General features: G+C 42.7%; 1 long non-coding RNA gene across 1 annotated transcript in view; it reads right to left on the bottom strand.

The window, feature by feature from the left end:
* Positions 1-24,031, bottom strand: part of LOC138287489 (uncharacterized) — a 72,104-nt gene that overhangs the window by 22,696 nt on the left and 25,377 nt on the right. Inside the window, exon 3 of the long non-coding RNA XR_011202223.1 lies at positions 23,475-23,562. This is a non-coding gene — a long non-coding RNA (uncharacterized lncRNA). The remainder of the gene's footprint in view (positions 1-23,474; positions 23,563-24,031) is intronic.

The following is a 24,031-nucleotide window of genomic DNA, read 5'->3' as shown; positions in this document are numbered from 1 at the left end:
GCCACCAAAGCTGTGTTTCGCCAGTGTCGCGGTGTCGATGCAAGATGTTTCCCGATCGAAAACAATTAATTTTAGTATTTTTCCGATTCGAATAACGGAGCGAAGAGGAACACGTCCGAACCTGATGGCAGAAAGAAAACAATCTAAAATAGAGTCGATGCCCATGCGCAATGGAGCCGAAAGGGAGGAGTCACTCGGTCCCGTGCCTCGAAAAGACTTCTTCGAAGAAAATCAACTTGTAACCCTCCAAGCCCAACACTAGATGGCAGGAACAGTGCACAGCATGTGTATCTGCAGCTACACATGCCATCGAACATATATATATATATATAGTGTAGATGTATAATCATGTATCACATTTTGATTTCTACAATGTACACATTGAAGTAAAATAGTCTGCAATCTTATCAACACAGTGCATTTGTCAAAGCCTGCCTTGCTTTTCCAACTTCAATCGGACTCGTTGTACTCAAATACACTGACTCTCAGGTATTTTAAATCGCTATCTTCTTCATCTCATCTTTTGAGAGGGAGATGAGTAGAAGACGTCATTCAATATGTGGTATGGACTTTGTGAATATCTTTAATACCATTTGGTTTATGCAGTGCCCCACCTCTTACTGGATACTTCATGACAGTATACTCGCTTGATAACTTCATCTATTCAGAGTATCACAACATCGCTAACATGTCAAGGACGTGATCACACAGTAACAAAGACAGTCACTCTTACAGTCTAGGTTAGAGAAATTATTTTCTGCAGGTCCAAGCATAACTTTTTTTTAGGATTTAGAATATCAGAAAAGGGGGTGGTCATAGATAGCTCAAAGGCACATGATGTACTGGAGTGTCAGGACATGTGGCTGTAGGAACGGCTTATTGCCGAGTGTGGCCCAGGTACGGTGAAACAGTACTCCATACACGCTCATTTAAGTTCCTCTCAGCAAAAGAAAGGATGGCGGTTATTACGAATTGCTGGTTCTGTCTGGACAGACGATCCGCATGTGCTGCACTATTCTAGCAATGAGCTACGATTCCAGGCAGGCCACAAACACTCTGGGTCAGAAATAACTGAAAATATAATGTATTTTCTGAATACTTTTCAGGTGGAGCTAGCAAAGATGAGAGGGTCGCAAATCCTGTTGATACTACAGATCTTGAAACACAATTACCCAGAATTATTCCTGGTAATAGGATTGGAGTCTGTTACTAAGTTTGAACTCCCAGAGGGTTCAAATAAATCGTGATTTGACTAATATGTTCAATAAGAATCCCTATCATGGCTAGCTGTCACAAAGACTGGCTGAATCCTTATAGCTACCCAATTTGAGAAATAAACATCGGAAAACGAATTATTGCCACTGCGCAAGTATAGGTTCAGATCTGACCATAGCACAGAAACCTCCATGTGCTAGAACAGAAAGGGATCCTTAGACATCTTTGATAAAGTCAAACACTTCTGAATTTATCCACAGCTTTTGATATCATCAATAAGAACATTCTCATTAAACACTATATGGGCACTGAAGGCAGAGTAGGGAAATGGTTCAATGTATCGTTCAAAGCAAAGCTAACAGAACAAAATGCTTTAAAACGTGTAACCCAATATGCTTCAACAACCACTTAATTCAATGTGCAATAAAGATCATAAGATAGCTGCACTATAGCGAGGCTTTTTGGCCCAGGAAAAAATGGCCACCATCCATTTATAGGGCTGTATGGTCATGTGTGCCCTCACTATGAACCAGCGGACATTCCAGTTGGCCCAAGCAGGCCGACAATGTAGAATCACCTCGGATTGAGCGTGACCATGAGTAGAGAATGATGACCTAAGACATGGGGCAGCTGCACTCGCTGAGTCGGTCAGACACAAGACGTTTGGCCCTGGAGGCAGAAGCTGAGCCTGGCAAGCGGGCGCTCCAGGACTGCACGTGGCAGTGAAATGGCGAAGTAGAGATGCAGGTCACTGGAGCTGCTACTGGGCTGCCATTTGAGCCGAACTGCAGTGGTAGGCTACCTAGCGCGGCCACTTTGGGGTAGCGAGGTGGAGGTCAAGGACAAGAATAATTTCAAACAAAACTAAGGCACAGAGACACCACCCTTGCATGTGGTGTTGCTGGGGCAGTAGCTTCTGTCCATAATTCCCATTAGGCTGGCTTGCATCACCTGAAAATGCAGGCTTCAGGTAGCATTTGTAGTCTGACCTTGACTGTTGTGGTCTGGCTGGGACCAACCGACCGCTGGGGCATCTTCTCATATTCCCACATAGTTGGGTGACTGGTGCCCATGGGGGTTTTGCAGCAAGAGCACCCTCATCATCAATTATCTGCAATGATCATCAAGATTCCGCTTCATGAGGCACCTGCACCTCCGTGGCCAGTACTTTATGGACAGAGCTGGGCCAGTAAGGAAGCTTCTACTTATTAGAGGGCCTTGCTTGTCTGAGTGGTGAATGGTTCTACACTGCTGTTGACGGTTGAGGTGGATCCTGGGTAGGCTAGCCATTGCACCTATAATTAGTCAACAGAGCGAGCGAGCACTGTATCAGAAACCAGAGTAGGCGCAACACCTCCATAATCTCCTCCCTCAGTGAGATCAATGGAAGACAAGGGGATACTCGCGGTAGCTCGAAGTCTGCTGCTGCCTCAGATACCGCTGGTCACACCTGATAAACATGGGAAATCGGGCAATAAATAATCCAAACCATTGTTTCAAAACAAATATGCCAGTAGATCGTTGGGCATGGATAACAGGTAAACATGACATGAAATGACAGGACACAACTCATCCGAATCAGACCCAGATATAAAAACCTTGCTTAAAGCCACGCAGCAAAGCCTCACGTCGATTGATAAGGTTGAAGCCCTGAACTACAGGACTGATGGCAAGGCTTCCAAAACTGACATACCCCAGGCCAGACTGAACACTGGAACACAGATTTCTGATATGAGGACATTTTGAAATTCAAGCAGGGGAAATGTTTAGATATTAAGGCCCATATTTATACTTTTTTAGCGCCGCATTTGCGTCATTTTTTGCGTCAAAAAGCGGCGCAAATGCGGCGCTAAAAAAGTATAAATATGGGCCTAAGAACGTTCTCTCAGGGATCAAGGCTTAAAATGAAAACTTTGAAGCAAGTTCTCACTGCAACAGTCTTTGCATGTTAGGTGTACCCTCGGCTACGGCCACAGGCAACATGGAACTCTTCACAGAGAACATGCTCTTGTCACTATTTGGGGCTGACAACTTCTCTCATCTGCTAGTGGTGTAAAAAGCACATAGCTTGCAAGATCAATCATAAACATTTAGGGGCACCATTACTAATCTTTGACTCCGGGCAGCAAATAAAATTGCTGCACTGCACTGCGTTGTGTGAAAGGGAGAGAGCAGAAATGCTCCATATTTACATAGATGCGGAGCATTTCTGCTCTCTTCTTGTGCTGGCGCATTGTGTACTGGCCAGCACCAATGCACCCATCCTTGCACCACAGTGCAAGGGTGCCAGGGTTACAGGCAGGATTGTTTAGTGCAGGAAGGGGCACCTCCTGGCATAAAAACAATCCTAAGAGGCATTTTCCTCTTTGTGCGTTACAGAATGCAGCAAACGTAGAAAGGAGAAATACAGAAAATAAATAGAGATATTTCTCATTTTTACACCTCAGTGGGGCCTCTGGAAATTCAAAGCTAAAAAAATGTGGTCTCAAACCTCTCTCAAAGTTTCGGAGATGTGAATTCTATGAAGCTGGATTTCTACATTTAGTGGGGGCTACTCGCAAACACTACATTTCTGGACCACTTTGCGTGGCTTTTCATGGCCTTTTAGATATGGAGTAAGGCAACGCAGCGCAAGTCGCTGTGTTGCCTTACTTTGCGTCCGGGAGGCGTTTTCCATAGGTGTTGCGTGGGTTTCCCATGCAACATCCATGGATTTTGACACATTCACAGATTTACAAGGTTTTGCAAACCTGGAAATGCGTCAAAAGCCAACGCCACCCCAGTGATGGCGTAAGAGTGACGCAACGGGGAGAAAATCTTTATTTCTCCTCCTTTTTTAATCTTTCTATGTCTGCTGCATTCTTGAGCACACAAAGGAGTAAATCACCTCTAATTATTGTTTTTGTGCAGGAAGGTGTCCCTTACTGCACAAAAACAATCATCCCACAACGCAGGCACCCTTGAACCATGGTGCAAAGGTGTCTGCGTTGGAGCAGGGCAGCAATTTGTGCACCAGCACAGGGGGAGAGGACAGAATTGTGCCATATCTTGTTGATACAGCGCATTTTCGCCCTTTCCCAGTGGCGCATGGCTTAGTTTGCTTTCAGTGCTCTTGTATGTTGTGCTTATATAGACATTTAACCAATATATTACTAATTAAAGCAGTGCAGCTTATTCCAGTTTTTTTATCTGTCTGTCTATCTGTCTTATCTGCCCCTCTGCTTACCTGTCTATGTACCTGTCGATCTGTCTACACACCTGGCTATCAATCTACCTGCCTGTCGATCCAGCCATCTATCTGGCTTTTCAACTCTATCATAGTCTATCTGTCTATCTACCTATCTATCTTTGAAACCCTATCTATCTCCCTGTCTATCTACTAGTCTTATTTGTCTATCTACCTGTCTGTCTGTGTACTTACCTGCCTATCCCTCTACCTGCCGGTCTGTCTACCTACCTGTCTAACTATCTTCACAGCTCTATTGGTCTGCCAGTCTTTGTATCTATCTAAGCACCCTATCTATAGCTATCTTGTCGGCCCTATCTAATTATATCTGTCTATCTTTACAATCCTATTTATCTGTCAGTCTGTCTAAATATCTATCTACCAGTCTGATCTGTCTATCTATCTACTTACATGTCTGCCTGTCTATCTACTCTCGAGCTGTCTGTCTACTAACCTCTGTATCTACATGTCGATCTGTCTACCTCCCTGTCTATCCACCTGTTAGTTGTCTATCCATTGATCTCTTCAACTCTACTGGTCAATCTTTGCAACTCTATCTATCTATCTATCTATCTATCTATCTATCTATCTATCTATCTATCTATCTATCTATCCTAGCAACCCTATCTATATTTATCTTAGCAGCCAATTTATCTCTAATCTATCTTTTCAGCCCTATCTATCTCTAAACTATCTTTGCAGCCCAATCTACCTCTTTGAAAATCTATTTAGATCTGTCTTTGCATTTCTGTCTGTTTCTCTATCTGTTTTTGCAAGCCTTTCTGGCTGTCTTTGCAAGCCTCTCTGTATGTCTGTAGAAAGAAAACATGAGAAAACATTATAAAATAAAGCATTTGCACCCTTTTCTTTTTAATCGGCGGCTGAGTGCATCACTAGAAATTAGAAACGTACATTTATACAGAGATTATAGAACCCCATGTATTATATAAAGGTAATGAGCAAAAGGCACTGAGCTAAGAAAGGAGAGGTCCTTAACACCATCACCCACTTGTTGACTACCATGGTCTTACTCATGTGTCCCATAGGGGCTGCTCTCTCTGTCGTGTCCCATACACCCTACTGTCTAGCTGTGAGGCACCTGAAGCTCTGACTCTTCCTATGATTCAGCATGTTCCACAACCCATCATTCATGTCTAGGATTTCTGAGCCAATTTAGACTGACAGCTATTATTAGACTAACACTAATATATACCTTGTAACTTAGAACAATCACCACTTTACACCTCCTCGTGTTGTACTGCCATGGAGATCAGCATTGAAAACAATGACCATAAACATGGCATCCAACGCCCCCCCCTCCCACACACACACACACACACACACACAAACACACACGCGAGAATTATTTTCCTCCTCCAGTCACTCAATCCCTTCTCTATTAGTTTGCTACTGGGTTTGGAACCCCATACTTAATCCTGACACATACCTATATTACTCCCACCCCACCCACAATTTTTCTCAGTCCCATATTGGTCTCCTTTCAACTATGATGATCTCTGGACCACCTGCACAGTTTGGCTGTACCATCATTGGGCATGCTTCCCATTTCTATCTATTTACACTCATCCCTTAGCACCACTTTCTATTCTGTTTTTAGTTGTTCTCTTGAATATGCTTTAATGGTAATGTATTGCTGTATATGCTTATACTTATCACATGCACCTTTTACCATATGAATGCTTTCAAAATGTTAATTAGGAATTGTTTAGAAACAAACTAAAGTTAATTAGCTGAAACCAGCATTGAAACTTAGATTTGCGATAGATGAAGACACACGTTCAACTTAATGTATACTTGTAAAATAAAAATAAAAACATTTTGCACTAATTCTTTATTATGAATTCAGTGCAAATCAGGTTCGTGATTACAGTATCCAACAACTTTAATGCAATACAGAACTTAGAATTGTGAACATAACATACATGAATCCTAACTGTGCTTCCCAAGTTTTTCAACACATTATAATTAACTTTAAGCCTGCAAGTATTCCGGAAATGCATTAGTTACTCTGAGGGCCTGGCTTACTGGTGGAGGCACCCATCCCAGCTCGTCCAACCCTTCTTGGCTTCAGAGAATGAGAAGCTGCCAGGTGATGGGCCCCTGCCACCTCTGCCAGGTGTTTGCAGCAGCTCTAGATGCGCTAAACTCTGTATACCTGGGCTCCGGAAACCACCAGCAACATGGCCAGTCCTTATTGTCCCCTCTGCTCCTGGCAAGCTTCTCTGATGTCCCCTTAATCTGTTTATTGATTGCACCAAGAAACAATGGGGTAGATGGCCAGTGTGTTGTGGGAATCTCACATATTAGGGAGGAAGAGGCACTCCAGATACCAACCTTTTTCAGATGGATCATTCTGTGTAGAGAAATGTGCTACGCCTTGGGCAAGAAGGGTCCTCTTCAGAGGCCTCTGGCTCATTTTATTAGTTATGGCCTCCACTACAGGCTTAGCCTTGGGTATTCCACTGCTGGACATTTGCCAGCTACAGGGGTATCGGTCCTCACCTTCACCAGCCATAACTGCCTTGATTCTAACCTTCGCTAAGAGCCATTTTGCCTGCTCAGTCTTGCGGGATTTCCTAGTGTCAAGTCCACTCCCCTGACTCAGCAATATTTTGAAGGGTACTGCTTTAGTATCTGTTTAGAAGGTGAGGAATCTGTGGTTAGAAGAATCTATCAGAAGTACAAGTAACTTACATTCCGTAACACTCTTTTTGGTCGATATTCTTATCTCCCTGCAGATTTCTCAGCATTTCACCCACCACATCCCGGGTCTGTGAAGTGGACTTCTAGATTTTAGTAATGTTCCATGTTAGATTCTGCACACTGTCATGGTTCACAATTTTTTAATGATGCTCCATATCTATGGTGCAGAATGTTTTATAGTAAAGTTATATCAGCGTATATAAGGCTCTGCTGCATTACTTATGAAGCGAGGGATGAAGCCACCACAGAGTTGAATGTTAAAACCTATCAGTGCACAAGCAATTGCTGGAAAAGTCTCTGCATCCAGTCTGGCATTTTGGGTGTTCAAAAAGGCGAGGAACCTATTCTCAGATAGAAAGAACATTACTGAACATATTTGTCTTGGGTTCTGGGTAGAAGGACAGGAGAACAGCAGCTCGAGGAGGCAGCTATGACCAGTTGAGCTGAGCATATTACACATGCTCCGCACTCCTTGAGTCCTTCTCGGAGTATCAACAGGACTCCTCCCCTGTCTGCCCATCAGCACCTAAATCATAATGTGGGTTGAGCCATCATCCTAGTATCTGCAGTTGCCACCGATCCCACCTTGATCCATCAGCCTGCGAACAGCCAGGGGCCTAAGCTGCCAGCTTCTGGCCCCCTGTTGTATTAACTCCACCCAGTGCCACAAGGCAAACATTTCCAAACCAGCTGCGTCCACCACCAGGATGTTGCACCCCCGGGGTGAGCAAGGCCTCACTTGGTGTGTGCTTAGTAACCGTATCCCCCTCACTTAGCCATCTTTCTTAGCGTTAAACTGCTGGTGGGTTTGCTTCTTGTTCTGAGCTTGCCCCTCATACCGATTAGTACCATCCGCACTTCATGTACCTTCCTCTCTCTCCGTTGTGCCTGTATAGGGCTGTCAATTGTTATTTTCCCTGCTAATTTGTCTCTTGATTTCTCTCTTTGTCTATGCCTCTGCAGGTATGTATTTATTTTCCTACAACAATTCTGACTTTGCACACGTCTGCGACGCTCTCGGTCCAGTTCATTTTCCTTCCTCTTTGAATCTTGTCTCTCTATTTCCAAGCCTCGTACTATGCTCATGCTTTCTTATTTTGCCTCCCCAGAGCTAGCATCATTTCTACTTTAGACTGTTTTTCTATCTCTCTCTGTGTTTTTGTATTTGGGTGTTAATTTAAGCGACTCTCTCTTAGATTCTGCTTGAGTGGTTCACAGTCATTCTCTCAAAGGTTCGACTTTTCTCAGGCTTTTGCATCTCCGAATGTTTCTGTCTCCCATATTTGCATAAATTGTGGAGACTAAAGTTCTCTGCACAGTTTTGACTGCTGTCCCAGCTACCTTTTTAGGTCAAGCGCACAAGCGCTCTGACGTGTTGTAATCTATATGTGGGCTTTTAACCACGCCCACCGCACGCCTGTCACCATCACTCGTTTATGGGCTTGTCTTTCAAAAATCCTTTGTTCTGATTGGTAAATGCTTTACATTTGTACCTCCTTGGGGAAGTTTTGTTACCGCCTTGGCCATCGACCCTGTTACAAGGATAATGTTAGTTTGCTGATACGTTTGACTGCAAAAAAACGTATTTTACCTTTTGTGTCTCTCCTCTGCGCGCATGCTTACGGCGGCCGTGGCGCTTTGAATTGCTTGCTTATGTCAGTTGTTTTACTTTTCATTTTCCATTTAAGAAAAAGCCCAGTTAGGGATTTACAACGCTAATGGCTCTAATGCGAGACGTGTTGCATACAAATGCTTGTTTTTTTTTCCTTGCCCATCTTAAATGTTCTGCCCCAGAAAACTTAACAATTTGTGAGTCAGCAGAGTCAAGCCAGATGGGCAGTGGGCCACCTGATGCGCACCCCAACCCTAGTGAGGGAACCTTCTTCCCCATGAATCCATGCTATAAGGTAGGTGGGTGAGGTGGCAGACAGTCCTCATACAGGACACACTTCCTAGCTCTCACCTTCTGTTGATGGAATTACCAGCCATGTAATGTTGTGTTCTGCATGCCTTGTCTGTTGCTGGAGTTGCTGACATGCTCAGGTATGTTTGCTGATAAAGAGGTATGTTAGTGAAGTTAGAACAGGCAACAGCACGGTAATGTCATCATGTAACTACGTATCCTGGAGAAACAGAATTTCCACTAGCAAAGAAAGATTAGAACTGACAAATCCTAAATTCAAACATTAAACACTCAACCCAGACTTCCCTGGAGCAGCAGCGAGAATCTGGAGTAGACTTCCCAATGGGCCAAGGATTACCCATTCTTATCCTGACTTTAAAAGAGGTATGAAAGAACTTCTATTCTTTGAATAAGTGCACTTATTCATGCTTCATCTTTCCAAGTATGAACAGTGGGTACAATTCTCTTTTGACATCTACACTCAAACTAATTCCAGGATTAGTTAATCTGTCTTCCTTTATGTATTCTGACACATTTAATATTGTAAAGTAAGTGTATAATTTACTGTTCCTCTTTAAAAGTGTTTCTTTCCATCAATGTCAAGTCTCCACTAAAATGTATGTCACATAATTTTTTGTAATGATGCCACTTGAGAATTAAGCCACACGGTTCTGGCCTCATGTCCAACTTCCATAAAATATTATGTGACATCCTCATTTTCAGTGCCTCACATTGGGGTGTTAAGCGCTATATGAATGTTGCAATACAATACTAGGCAGCCTGATATTACTGCCAATTATAGCATCCTTTTTGTTAAATAATGGCGTTAAATCTTTACTATTCCTAACTCTTTTGATCAAAGAATATTTGCAAATAAGAAAATTGACGAAATACAGTGGGTTCTCCCTCTCCTCTCCACAGGCCAGGCTCCTCCTTACTGTGAGAGCTGTTTCTCCATATTTGGTCTATCGGTTCCTCCATTATTCACTAGTCTATACCCGGCTCTACCTAGCATGCCTGCCTTTTTTTCTGAGTCATAAGTTTCTGTTTCCATTTGTCACAGGCTGTATTACTCTAGGTACAAGGCCACTTAACTTACGGGAAATCACATGAGTGAATGTGACTGGCAGATAGTGTGTTTCTTTTTCACTCAGAACAGACCACGTAAGGTCGCCTACTGCAGCATTTGCGGGAAAGAACAAGCATTGGCAAAGCCAAAAATTCTCGCCTATACATGAGCTGTTGGTTTTGGCAATGTGTTTTTCCATGTACATCAGTGTGGCTGCTGTTCAGCATGGCTAGAAGATACTGGCATGGAATGTCAGAGTGGAGTGTGGGAGTAGAGAGTCGTAGAGTGGATTTGTTGGAGTGTCGTAGAGTGGAGTTGGGGGAATAGAGTGTTGTGGAGTTGAGTAGAGGGGAGTAAAGTTCAGTGGCTCAGTGGCAAAGGGTGTTGTGGAGTGGGGTGGATTAGGGTGGAGTGGGTTGGAGTGGACTGAGGTAGTGGGATGGATTGGAGTGGTGTGGGGTGGATTAGAGTGGGGTAGATTGGGTGGGGTGTATTGGATTGGATTGAGGTGGATTGGATTGGGGTAGATTTGAGTGGGGTGTATTAGACTGGTTTGAGGTGGGTGGTTTGGATTGGCAAGATAGGGCTGGAGTGCGGTGGATTGGATTGGAGTGGGGTGGAGTAGACTGGGCCGGAGTGGGGTGGATTGGTCTTGAGTGAGGTAGACTGGATTTATTGAATTTGTGTGGGGTGGATTATATTGGAGTGGGGTGTACTGAATTGGGATAGGGTGGATTTGGTTGGGATAGAGTGGGGTGGACCGAAGTAGAGTGTGGTGGATTGGAGTGAGTGGGGTGTGGTGGATTGCACTGAGGTGGGGTGGAATGGAAAGGGGCAGGGTGGATGGATTAAATTGGAGTGGGGTGGACTGAACTGGGATGGGGTGGAGTATAGTGGGGTAGATTGGCCTGGGATTGATTGGGTTGGCATGGATTGAATTGGGGTGAATAGGACTGGAGTGGGGTGCACTGAACTGAGATGAGGTGGGTAGACCTGAGTGAGGTGGACTGGAGTGGGGTAGAGTGATTGAAATGGGGTGGAGTGGACTGGAGGGATTGGACTGGGGAGGGTTGGATTAGATTGGGATGGGGTGGATATGAGTGAGGTGGACTTGATAGAGTGGGGTGGTTCAGAGTGGGGTGGATTGGACTGAATGTGGTGGATTGGATTGAGTGTGGTTGATTTGAATGGGGTGAATTGGGTAGGGGTGGAGTGGATTGGATAGAGGTGGGGTGGATTGGATAGAGGTGGGATGGATTGGACTGGGGTAGGGTGGGTGGGACTTTTAACGAGTGGACTGGGTTGGATTGGAGTGGTGTGGATTGGATTGGGGTGGATTAACTGGAGAGGGGTGGATTGGACTGGAGTATGGTGGATTAACGTGGCCTGGATTGGACTGGAGTGGGGTAGATTAAAGTGGATTGTATTAGGATGGGATGGATTGGGGTGGTGTGGGTGGTTTGGATTAGAGTGAGTTAGATTGGATAGCAGTGGATCTAATTTGAGTGGGTGGATTGGATGGATGGGATTGGAGTGGTGTGGTTTATATTGGAGTGAGGTGGGCTGGACTAGAGTGGGTGAGATGGATTGGAGTGGATTATGGTGGGGTGAACTGGATTGGGGTGAGGTGTATTTGATTGGGGTGGGTAGAATGGACTGGGCTGGATTGGGGTGGACTGGATTAGTGTGGGTGGATTGGTGTGAGGTGGACTGGACTGCAGTGGGTGGATTGTGGTGAAATGGAGTGGGGTGGATTGGGATGGAGTGGGGTAGATTAGTTTGGAGGGGGTGAATTGGAATGGAGCAAATTGTTTTGGTTTGGAGGTTTGGAGTGCGTTGTTTGGGGTTGGAATGAGGCAGGGTGGAGTGAGGCAGATTTGTTTTGGATAAAGTGGGGCCGATTGGAGTGGGCAAATTGAAATAGGTTGCAGTGGGGGAGATTGAAATGGGGTGGTTTGGAGAGGGACAGATTGTTTTTCGATAGGAGTTGAAGACTGTGGGACAGATTGTGTTGGATTGGAGGGGGGTAGATTGTATTATGGTGAGTTGGAGTTGGATGGATTGGAGTGGGGTGAATTGGGATGGAGTGGGTGGAATTGATTGAGGTGAGGTGGATTGAATTGAAGTGGGGCACATTGTTTTGGATTGAAGCCGGGCAGATTGGAGTGGGACAGATTCTTTTGGATTAGAGTGGGGTAGACTAAAGTGGGGTGGATTGTTTAGGATTGGAGTGGGGTGGATTTGAGTGGAACAGATTGTTTTGGGTTGGAGCGGGAAAGATTGGAGTGGGGCTGATTGGAGTGTGGCAGATTGTTTTGGATTGGAGTGTGGCAGATTGAAGAGGGGCAGATTTGATTGGGACAGATTGTTTTGGATTGGAGTGGGGCAGACTGGAGTGAGGTGGATTGGAGTGAGGTGGATTGGAGTGGGGCAGACTGGAGTGGGACAGCTTGTTTTGGATTGAAATGGGGCATATTGTTTTGGATTGGAGTGGGGCAGACTGGAGTGGGTCGGATTTGATTGGGACAGATTGTTTTGGATTGGAGTGGGGAAAATTGGAGTGAGGCAGATTAGAGTGGGGCAGATTGGAGTGGGGCAGATTGTTTTGGATTGGAGTGGGGCAGATTGTTTTGGAGTGGTGTGATTGCTTTGGACTGGAGTAGGAAGCACTGGAGTCGGGCAGACTAGATTGTGTGGGTTGGGAGGACTGGAATGAGGTGGATGGGAGTGGATTTGGGTGAGGTGGATTGGTGTGGTATGAGGTGAGGTGGGATGGATTGGGGTGAATTGTAGTGGAGTGGATTGGGGCGTACACCATGAATATGTGTTAAAGCATCAGTTCAGAAATAACAGAAAAAAGAAACAATGTTGCTTTGCAATATTTAGAATAAGATAATTGTCATCTTTTGAGCATAGCACCCACAAGTAAAAACACAAGAAAACATGAGTGCAAAGAGAGAAAAGACAATTTGGCAAAATAAAAGAAAGTTAGCTATAAAAAACAAAACTTTGCAATTTAGTTTGTCCTGCTGGGCACGTTTTTGACAGCCACACACCTTCTGTTTGCAGGGCATTAGAAGTTAAAAACAACAAAATAGTAGCTCAGTCATGTCAGGGGCAGCGGGTGGGCACTGATTATGTTGAATCAATCAGTGCTTGATCCTTGCTTCATACAGAGGAAAGGAAATGATGCCTGGCCTGCCTTGACGAATTACAAGGCTGTAAAGCAGAGTGCTACCCAATCCAAAAAATGGTAAGCGACAGGTGAGTTCCAAGCCCTTTACTGTATAAAACAGTCTAGCAAACGAGACGCATGTGGTAGCACATGCGCTCTCAGGTTCAAAACAACACAACACAATAGTAAATCTCATGCCATTTCTAGGATAGCATGGGGCCAAGAAGGAGCCCGGGAATAACTTGTGATTTCCCAAACTTAACACCCAAAATTACTCCATTGGGGGGTGGGGGCGCAATACTCTCTTTGAGCAAAAGGATTTACAAGAGCAAGACCATCTTTTGCAATGTACTTGCACTTGTAAATTGAGTAGTTCCCTCAATGTAAGCCGTGGAAGGATACAAGTAATCCAGTAAAAAGGATGGTAAACAATCATTGCCGCAGTGGAGGGGCAAACACACAACGAGACCGGAAAGCCAACAAACAAGAACCAAACAACAAGAAATCCAACCAAGGGGTTTGCTCAGAGCTCTGTAAGTACTTTATTTCCCTCAATAAATTTTCGGCTACGCACACCTTAAGACATCTGTAGGAGAAATTTGCAAATAACAAAAAACATGCATGGGGTAATATGATTCTCTGAGCGCGTTTGCCGTGTCCATGGGTCACTCTCTGGACGATTTCTTCACAATTAAAAGTGCCACTGTTGCTCACTAACCGTCCCAAGCCTACTTCATCTCTTTGTGTGCATCAGTGGCTATATTATTGTGCAGACGAGGACAAAAGCTGTACGGGAAACCACGTGACTAGATGCAACTGGCGCACACTGAGTTTAGTTCCCCCCAGCACAGCCCAAGTGATGTCACATCACCTGATGCTTCACGTGCCAGAAAAAAACACAGAATGACGCAGCAGTAACTTTATCAGCTTTGACAGCGCACCCCAGTCTCTCTTTAAGAATCCCGGAAGTCGATGGCAGGCCAGCAGTACTCGTGAAAGCTATTACTGCCAGTACATTTTTCACACTTACAGTCGGGTTCAACTCGGGCTAAAAAAGAGTAGGAGGTCTGTAAAGAAAGGGTTATCTGTCCTATTTTTAGGTTGCACCTAAACAGCGCGTGCGCAGTCTCTGTGAGACAGGTTGTTTACATACAGTGGCTTACAGCCCACCCATAACTTACCATTTGCATGCTCCGGTTTCGTTTTAAAAACAAAGTCTGTCACGCGTCGACTGTAGCAGTAAAAAAACGCATTTGCGCACAGATAGACAATTTTTCTTAACTTTTACAGCGCCACTGCTAACAGCAGAATAACCGGTATGTGCATATAACGGGAGGCGAGTGATGCATGTCTGCAGCATTAAAACATAAGCGACAATGGGCTCATAAACACCATTAATAAACGAGGAAGAGCGCGGAGAAAAGGGAGCTGGGATAATTAAGTAAAAATTAGCCATGGGATACCGATTCGGCAGAAAGGGAAATTCCAATGTGGTTTCTCAACTGCGAGTGTAATACCCGTGGGGGGGAGCAGGGTGGGGGATACGCAGGGATCACCGAAGGATTTCAACAGAAATTAAATAAAAACAATAGTTGCATGAGATAATTTATATCGAGAAAGTAAGTACGCAGCTGTACGGGAGATCCAGAGCATTTTGTTGGGCAGTACCGACAGAAAGCATATGTTTGTTAGCAGATAACACAAAAGGAAAATTACCAGCTATATTAAACAGTCAGGACAAGAAGTGACTAATCAACTGTGCAGAGATAGGCATCATTACTACTTTGTTTTTTAACTAAGTCAATAAAACGTGAATCACAGCCAGAAGAAAACTCGTCACGCAAATAATTCAGTCAATGAAAACAAACCTTTATAAACAAGAACAATGGCCCAATAATCACTGCATAATTTATTTATTTATTTTTTAAAGAAAAATCAATACATGCAGGGCCCCACAGCTGAATGCAAAGGTTAACTTCTACCAAGATTCAGTCTGGAACGCCCTTTCCCGTGTAGGATTTTTTCAGGCACAATTTTACACCAATACTGGATTAAGGGTGCAGGCCACCGTTTGAAATAGCCCTGCATTTGTAATTTGAACCATTTGCTTAGATGAGCTAACCTTACATGAGAAAACCAATCTGCGCATCAGGACCCTATTTTGGCTATTCAGCAGTCAAACTGAATTTCATTACCCCAACACATCTCCAATCCCCTTAGAGACCTCTGCTGGCCTCCTCCAGAGAAAAGAATTAACTTCAAACTCCTCGTACATGCATACACGGCCCATCATGACCTAGGACCTGACTACCTCAACCACCGCATCACCTTCTACTCCCCCACCAACCTCTCCGCTCAGCTCAACAAGCACTAGCCACTGTACCCCGCATACGGAAGACCTTGGCTGGTGGAAGATACTTCGCCTACCTTGGGGCAAAGAGCTGGAAAGCCCTGCCCCTGCACCTCAGGCAGTCACCATCACTGCATCAATTCAGGAAGGACCTTAAAACCTGTCTCCCTCAACAGAAGCTCATAGTACAACCCCTCAGCGCCTTGAGACCTTTACGGGTGAGTAGTTGCGCTCTATAAATCCTTGACTTGATTTGAGTATTCCTAATGTTTAAAACTCTTTCGAGTTTCACTAGTTATTCCTAGTGTGTCGCAAATAGGCTTAGCTCATACACATTAATGAGGCAGGTCGCAACTGGCGACCCATTAGGTCTCGCGGCCATCACAGGGATGGTGGCCTGCTGAGGTAGCAGGCCACCATGTCTGTGATTGTTTTTTAATAAAGCAATCTTTTGTTCTAGAAATGCAATTTGTTTTCCTTAGAGGAAAATGGGATGCACTTAAAAAGAGAAATGAAACTTTGCAGTTTCATTTTTTTAAGAGTAGGCAGTGGTCTGTGATACCACTGCCTGATCTTAATAAATACTATTATTTACATCCTCAAAGGGAAAGGGATCCCTTGGGAATTCCTTCTTGTTTGCGAATGGGCTACTACCAGTTTTAAACTGGTGGTAAAGTATTACTGTTTTGTGACCTGAATTCATTCGCAAAACAGCAATACATACCATACCCATTCAGTATCTAGAAAGGACGCACTAAACACACCCCTTTCAAATACCGAATCGCAAATACTAAAGCGATTCCGTAACAAGTAACCGAATTGCATTTTGCAGTTTGTGCATTACAAAAGTCATTTTCCGGTCGCAAACAGCACAATTCTGCGAACCGGGCTGTTTGTGACCAGAAAAATGCTACATACATCTGGCCCCTGGAGATTCATCACCCAAGAGATCCTTAAAATGGGAGAGCAAATGGTACTTCTTTGATCACATTTTCCACAAGGAAAAAAGCTGTTCGTTCTTCAGGCTGCTTAGATGATCTGTATGCAAAATGGTGTGACCAATCTACTTGGTGGAGTGGTGTGGTAATGCTGAAGACTCTAGGGGTTGGCCTAGAGAGCGCCATGGAATGCCTTGTGAACATCAGTCCGTACCTCAGAGGCACCCAGGAGCCTACCAAGTCTGTGGCCTGGAGACCTACTAAATGGGAACAGCTGTGATGGCTACAGCTCCTCAGCTGAGGTCATAGCTCTCAGATAGCCAGACACATCAAGCATACAACAAACTAACTAACCCTACCCCTCTGTATCTCTTGCTAATCTTTAGTAACTTCCCCCATAAAGTGGTTGAGACTGCTGTTATCGGAAACTAGGGGCAGCATGCAGATTTCAGACACATATCACACTTTGTCAGATCCCGCAAGGAGGTTTTACACAAACAATAGTGCTTGTTTGTCTTGTCATCTTTTCAGCTCTTGCCTTCTGCATATGCCCATATGTACCGTCAATGAACAACTCTATAGGGTGGTGGCCAGCAGGACAACACATGCGAACACCCCAATAGGCCCCAAGCATTATTAACCATTTGTTACTATGTGATGTCATGGTCAGGTACATTTGAAGTTCATTCCTAACATGCACAAAGGCCTCCACTTTACCTTAATTATTACTGTGACAGGTGAAGTTCTCAACATTCATTCTGTACTTCAGAGGGAGATCCGTAGGGAATATATCAAGAGCAGACCTTTTATGTGTGTTTTTCACCTATGACTGATAATTTCATGACAAAGCCCAGATAGCTCTGCACCATCTTAGCACCATCCAAAGGACATTTCAACTCAAAAAGTCTGTCTCTTTATCTGTTGCTAGTTTATCTCTTCCAGTGTTCCAAATGATCGAGGAGCCGTCCAATCAGTGAGCAGCAGCACACCACATTCTCAAAGAATGCATAATTGTGTAGTTTGAAAACGCAGCAAACTCACTCTAGAATAAGCAAAACTATAACATAGAGCCACATCGAAAACTAAATGTACAAATTTATCTTAGAGATTTATATAGCGTTGTTCATCACCTCATGGCTACATCAGAGCGCTGTACAGTTAGAAAAGAAAATCCATGTTAGTGGAGTAGCATGAGCCCAAGTGCCCTGAAGGCAAGACCTTACGTGATATTCCTCACTTGCTACCGTCAGTTCTGTGGGCTAGTGAAAGGCTAGCTTTAATAACTCATTTTGCAGGAGTTTCATGAAGCACTGAGGGTTATGTTCTGCAGTAGGTCGAGTTCAAAGCCTTCAACAAAACATTGGTTTGGCAATCCTAGGAATCTGCCTCAGTGTTTTAAACTCTTGAAGTAGTTTTAATAACCCAATGCCAAGTAGACAACCAGAGATTCCTGGGTAGGATGTACTGTGGGCACAAGATTGTGCACATAGCTTGGGCATTTCTTCCAATATGCCTTATGTACTGTAGGGAGGACTTCCAAGTTGATTTTCTCTTCTTTCAACAGCCAAAGAAGTGTTTTAAAAACTGCCTTTTCATATAGAAACCCACTGGACAAAACATCTCTACCTAAGGATATTCATTATTCCCAAGACCAACTTTTACCACCAGAAAAGGTAGCTGCTGCATATAATTTAGGACTGCTAAACAACATTAGTTGGCATCAGTGGGAAATATGGACTAACAGGTAAGCCACAGGAAATTGGGCAGGAAATTATTTATTACCATTCTGTTTGAATATATTAGAAGTAAATGCTGATCCTTCAAAATCACTATACTGCCAGTATCACAGCTCTTTGTAGTACATTATGGGTAGCGAACCAGTATTGAAACCTACAAGCCGCCACTGTCCAGGAAGTAAAAATACCTATAGTGCTGCTGAGTATCCCAGACTGCAGATTTCATCTGCTGAGAAACTGCAACCAAGCAACATTTTCCAAAGAGAATTGAAGTAATATGTTGTATATGAAATTATTTGAGGAGACTGTTCACTGCATTAACTGTTCCTTGACGGCGAGGGATAGTTTTTCATCCACCCCCATCTCCTGTGCGAACCGGGTAAAAGAATGTTCATAGAGGGCAATCTGTTGGGGCTCAGTGGTTACAGGATGTGTGTGTGCCTAATGTCTAGAATGATTTACAGGTTTGAATTCCAGCAGTATTTACTCAATCGCTCATCCTTCTGAGGTTGATAAAATTTATACTGTTTACAAGGGAAATAACCACAATTAATTTTAAGCATATAATAAATATTACATTCAGTTGTGTGAAACAGAGACTAACCATCAAACTGAATGAAAAAGTGTTTGCTGATTTTCTTCAGTAAAAACTACAAAGTACAATTTTCAATTTTGAAACCTTCTTACATTCTAGTAAGGAACATATCTGAATGGGATACAGAGCTGCAGGAAATTGATTACTGGGCTCACAACCTTCAAGTTAGGGAAAAAGAGGCACCATGTCTGTGAATGAATTTAGTATCTACAATTGAGAAGATAAAATGTATGCTTTCTTGGGCAGTTTCAAATGCAAGAAGTTCTTGGGTTTAATGTTACACAGCCTGTGTTTCGTGTATCACACCTTGGACGAAGACAGGTCTATTAGCTTTTGCTAAAGACTATCCAAACATTAGGGACATTGCAGATGAATGATATACCAACACAGAATGGATGCTAAAGATAGGACAGTTGACAATTAGCTCAAATGTTTTCCATCATCGTGCCAGCTGAGATATTGCAAAAGTGTAAAGAGGACCAACAGGTAGTGAAGTGGCATAATACAATACTAAAAAAAAAGAGAGAACGGACACAGGCCCATAAATGATGAGATGCATGAATGAGATAGATGTGCCCTTGCAGTTTTTTTACTCAGCAACATAGGGTTCCCAAAAGAGCATGTGCATATTTTTCTGTGGTATTAGACCCTGTAGCTAGAGGTCTTCCAAATAGTTTGAGAGCTTCAGCGGCTGTGGAAGTATAATTACAATAGGCTGAAACTGATACATTTAACTAATGGTCAATTGTCACATTATGAGTTACAATTGTATGCCCCATTATTATTCTGCATCGATGCACCACCTTAAACCCACTCACCCTTAAACCCCTGCCTGAGGAGACAAAGGCTATACCACAAGTTTCTATCCTTACAACCGAAGAACAGTCTAAAAGGCCAAATTGATCTGACAGATGTTTCCTCTGAAGAAAGAGATGGGGATATAGGGGTAGATGTACTGAAACAACCATGACATAGGTGAACGCTTTGCCGCTGGCACTTACGAGTATGCACAGTACACCTGGCTCAACAAACAAACTGAGCCCCCAGGAAATCATCACAGGGAGCCTGATGTCTGCCTACGGGGCTCCCCAACATGCTGCAACATTGCATTTGTCTAATGAATTGCTAAGACACTATTGTATTGCCCTGACTAAGTAAGTACAACTTTTGCACCAACAGGTGAAGGACCCCTTGCCGGAACCTCTGCAGACCCAGGGGCATGATCTCAAGCCTGACGAGTTGGTCCTAGTAAAGAAATTTCAGAGTACAAACTGACTGCAGCAGAGGTGGAAAGGGCCGATACATGGTCTGCTGGTGACCAATACTGGAGTAAAATGTGCTAATTATAAAAACTGGATACATGTCTCTCATTTGAAGAGGGCACCTGCTTTGATGTTTCAAGAACAGTCTGAACGCAGACCAGATTAACATTGCCTAAGTCATCATCTGTATTACAAGATGTCCATGATCATCACCATGAGGTAAAAGACACTGTTGCTATACACACCATGAACGCTTATCATGGGGAAAGCAATGTTTCAGACTGTTGGATATGTTTGAACTCCCAGCATAGTAGAAAAAAGAATACATTTCTTATATCTTCCTTTGTTATATGATGGTTCATGTTCTATTATATATAAAATGGTTTTTACTTGGGTTCCAAGAAGCAAACAAACTCACTTTCAAAACCAATACTGAGAAAATTACACCTGGTTGTAGTAATTACTTACAGAGACCAGTTGATAATGGGGAGGATTCAGCATACAAAGGTTTGCTACATTTTACTACCAAGTCTAGGAGATCTAGGGATTTTCTTATGCAGCTGAATAACTCAATAATAGAAGACACAAATATTCCATATCTTATGTTATCAGCTAACACGCCAGGAAAATTATGTATACATTCCAATTGGTCACAAACATTACAAAAGTCTGTGACCGTGGCTGATAGTGCATGTAACATTACATTTTCCCTTACCAATAGTTCATGTACCTTTGATTGCAAAGGGCGTAATATGTTGTATATGTGGAGTAAAAGCCTATACCTGACTACCTTTAAAATGGGCAGGTACTTGTTACCTTGGAGTTGTATTTCCCTGTGTCAGACATCACAGTAGAGCCAGTATGAAGTATTAGATTGTGGATTTAAAACGAGTGAGGGGAAAAAGGAAAAACAAGAAAATTCAGGGACAGAAAGAGTTTCTGACCTTGAAAATGAACTTTTTATACCTTGAAATCTCTCAGTTCTATGGAAGTCAGGGGAATGTCATTTTGCTGAAGGCAACAATACATGAAACTTCAGTGGGAATAGCTAATCTAACAGTAGAAATAGTACATTTACTAGCTTTACAACATCAGATAGGTTAAGACATGATGTTAGCAGAAAAGTGCGGTGTCTGAATATTGTGAGCGCTGAATGCTGTACCTTTATTTTTGGCAATGCCCCTTATGTCTATAAGGCTATAGAACAATTGAATCACATAGGCCAGGAAGTACATGCCCTAACAGAAACAACAATCTGGGATAAAATAGGACTGTTGTTTGGTTCATGGGGGCATGGTGGACAGTCCTGCTTAAATGGGCATTAAGAATGCTTGGCTTACTAATTGGGTTCCCGTTAGTGAATTTGTTACCAAACTGTTTGTCAACCTGTGTGGCTACATGTTGTCCTCAAATTACTAAGGTGAGGATGCTATAACCAAGGGCCATACATCAAGTTAATAACTGTGATGACATATATGATATGATGAAAATGGAAAATATTAAAGTTAAACAAATGATTGAATATTAGGTCAAAAGGAAGGATTAAGAAAGTTTCATTTCTATGTTTCATGCAGTTCCTATTTATTCTGCCCCAGACACTTTCATGTATTACTGTTTGCTAGTTGACCCGTCTCTGAGTTCTATTTCTGAGAAATGCATACCTGTTCACATACCACTAATCACCAAATGTTCCTGACACTCAGAAATAGCTGAATAGTGTTATATACAGGGTATTCTTTTTCTTTCTTAGCTCAAGAGTTGTGCCTTTATAGGAGAGGTTAGCTGAAGTCTGCAGGAAGTGCTGCTGAGTTATGTGTTTTTACCATGGAAAGTCTCGGTTTATACCGTTTCTGATTTATGTTTGAAACTAATGACAGAAAGACAAGGAGTCTAACATTAAGAAGTCCAACAGTGGTAAATCTGTCAGGAACATGTATAACCACATCCTTTCAATGACGTGCACTACCTGTGATAATTTTGTTTCCCGACTTATCTGTTTCGAATATAATCAATGGTGTCTTGAACATATACATATCGTGTGCATGTCTCATTCGCAGAGTTGCTGGACATACACTCACGTTCACCTACTCTCTTAGTACTCCAAGAAATAACTGTGCTTAAAACTCACATAGAGTGAAAATAATTCTTTAAAATTATATTGGTTACCACATTTAAAACATGCAGTTTTTACAGTAACTGCATGTTTTTATTTTTAAGGAATTTGTTTTGTGTGTATGAGTAAGGGATGCCATGAACCCATTACCTTAAAAAATACAAGCAGTTAAGAGTAGTTACTCAGCAACAGCACTACGAAGGCTCCTTTAGAGACAAGTGTATGTATCTCAATATTAAATGTGTTCATTATTTTTCCATTAATTTTGAGAAGAAGACATCATGTGACAAAATGTTTTCCTGGAATGAAAGGATTTTGCTGTCCCTTGTGTCCTGCCACCCCTGGCAAATTTCGGGGTGTGTTGTGATAGGATGTAAGGCGAGTCCTTTATGTCTTTCAGTGGTAGGGTTTTAAGTAGGCTTTCCTCCTTTCTTGCTGCCGCACATCATTTTAGGGGAGGCCAAGTCAGGTCTTATCATTGGGCCACGATGTTTTTCTGCACTATTTTTAGTCTGTACAAGCAGCTGCTGTGAGGTCTACTGATTCAGCTGAGAATCTCAAGCCTAACGCTTAAGATAGAGTTTTATCCTCTATACAAAACATCAAACACCTGAATAACTATCATGGTACAGAATACTCTGACAATGACTACTAAAACTAAACTTGAGCTTTCGATAACCCCCGCAAAACCTTGTCACCTACTAGTGCAACTGTGGCTTAATGAATTTGTTGAATTCATGAATTGCATGATCATGTTAATGGCTGTTTATACCAAGTCCTTTCTACAGGCTGTTAGGTGAAATTAAATCAATATCCTAAGTCTACTATAAAGTTTGCTAACTTTTAGCTTTCGTTTATGGGTAGCATCTGCCATTTGATTCCAGCGCAAGGCTTGTGGACTGAACTGCAAGAAAGGCACTTTCTTGGTTGGAATCAGGAATGCATTTTTAGTGAGCCTTCCTGAATAGTAGCTCTATACTGCAGTCCAGCAAGCTACTGCTGATTATAAATATGATTACATCATCCAAAGCCAAGGATTTATAATGAGACACCATTAGAAGCCCACCTTGGCATTCAATTCCACATGGTGCTCAACCAAAAATCTATGTTGTGTCACAAGATTCTAGGAGTAACTCCATTGTTAAGATTAGGAGCTTCTAAATCTTACCTGAATTCCAGCTTTTATTGGAATGGGTACAGGTATTCCAATTTCTTTGCCAGTGTAACTTCTGACTTTTGACAGTTTAGCTTTCCGCCTGGAAAAAATAGACAACGTTATTATTCTATTTGGGTTGTGGGATATGTTGCTTTTTTGGTGATACTTTGTTTTATTTAACAGTAACTTATTACATTGGGCTTGTGTAAAATCTGTGCAATTTCTAAGGAGCCAAGAAATAATTGCCCTACACTAAAAAAAAAAAGAAAAAAAAAAAAAAAAAAGAAAAGGCTTGTCTACCTGAAACAATAATATTTTGGAAATACAGAATTACAGAATTAGAGATCCTGTTTCTATTCCTTGCCTTTGTAATTAAACTGTTGCAAATTATTACCGTGTAAATCTTTCGTTAGGTCTCACAAAATCCAATGAATGGAGAAAAGCTGTAACAGCATAAGGTGCACTTTGTGTGCTAACATGGAGATATTTCATAAGATGTCTTGATGGAATTGCATGGTTATGTTTACTAGTTTTTTAGGCTAAAATTGCACCAGCAACATTGGTTAATG

Source organism: Pleurodeles waltl, chromosome 4_1 (assembly GCF_031143425.1).
Source record: "Pleurodeles waltl isolate 20211129_DDA chromosome 4_1, aPleWal1.hap1.20221129, whole genome shotgun sequence".
Classification (NCBI taxonomy): domain Eukaryota; kingdom Metazoa; phylum Chordata; class Amphibia; order Caudata; family Salamandridae; genus Pleurodeles; species Pleurodeles waltl.
This window is presented reverse-complemented; position numbering and strand designations above follow the sequence as displayed.